Source organism: Pteropus alecto, unplaced genomic scaffold, assembly GCF_000325575.1.
Source record: "Pteropus alecto unplaced genomic scaffold, ASM32557v1 scaffold95, whole genome shotgun sequence".
Taxonomy (NCBI): domain Eukaryota; kingdom Metazoa; phylum Chordata; class Mammalia; order Chiroptera; family Pteropodidae; genus Pteropus; species Pteropus alecto.
Genome location: NW_006441071.1, coordinates 1,111,276 through 1,112,747, shown reverse-complemented (window position 1 = coordinate 1,112,747; position 1,472 = coordinate 1,111,276).

Below are 1,472 nucleotides of genomic sequence, written 5' to 3'. Positions count from 1 at the left end.
GAGAGAGAGAGAGAGAGAGAGAGAGTGAGAGAACATGCGCACATACACTGTTGCCATCATCTCCTTAAAACCTAACTACCTACCAAGGGACACAGCAAATAACATCACATCACATTGGAGATTAAAGATTCAATATATGAATTTAGGGCTTCAATGTAGTAGGGAGGCATAACCCAGTATATGATAGAGAGGAAACAAAACATCCAGTCCTTTTTGCTCAGGTGGGCTACAGCAAGAAGAGACACAGAAGTAGGGCCATGGGGAGGCATTTTATGATTCTGTTTTCCCCTTCTTAAAGATGCACTCTGATACGAGACTTTATAAATATCCAGCTAGATATGAGAAAATTATGGGAATTAGAGGTAGATGGTGTTCGGGTCTCAGAATACACTACTCCAAAATATGGCACTTTGGCCCACTGAATATTTTAAGATAAAAAAATTTAAGAAACAGAAGAAGCAAGAAGAACTCTCTGCTGAGGCAGGTCATAAGATCCTCATGTGAGAGGTGCTCTCCCTATAACAAGAGGAAAGGGGCACCCTTGTCTCTGAAGATGAAAGGGCCACAAAAGGAATCTAGACAAACAGACTTTGATAAGTTTCCCCCAGTTTACTACCCTTAGCTTATACCCTTTTGTTCTCTCATATTTTCTTAGTTGCTTTCCATTCTTCATCAAACCTAGTACAAAGAAAGCTCAAGTTTAACCATTTTTTGGGGTCTTAATTTCCTTACTAAGGCTCCTGTGCTACATAAAACGTATATTAAATACATTTGTATGGTTTTCTTTTCTCAATCTATCTTTTGTCAGTCCAACTTATCAGAACCCAGCTGGAGAACCCAAGAGAGTAGTAGGAAAATTAAATTTTCCTCCCTTACAATGGATGCGTGCATAGAACTAGAGAAAAGCTGTAAGCATGAAGAAGTCTCACACGTGACCTCTCTCAGTGTGGCATAAGAGATGACACAAAAGTGGTGGAAGGGAGCTTGATAGGTGTGAGGTTGCACTCTGTGCTCCCTTGCTTTGTATGGCATTCAGGGAACCCAGACATTCCCCCATGCCAGCATGTCACCTCAAAATGTCTGAGGAAACAAATCATAACTTGGTGGCCAGCAGCCTAGAAGCTGAGCCAGATCATATATTTTGTAGCAGGACCTGCAAGGATCTAGGACCTCACTACTTAAAGTATATCCAAAGGCTAGCAACATAAGTACCACCTAAGATAATGTTAGATATGCCAAATCTGGGGTTACCACTATGACCTAGTGAACCATAATGTCTACGGTAACAAGATACACAGGTAATTCATGTTGCATTTAAGTATTTAAGTTTTAGGAGCACAGATTGAGAAGACATCATGTAAATGCAAGGGCTCTTCCTCTCCTCTATGACCCGTCATAGTACATACCACAACCACCCTCCATAGCAATGTGCTGTCTTAGAGAGGAGCAAAAGAAAGAGGAGAAAATATGAA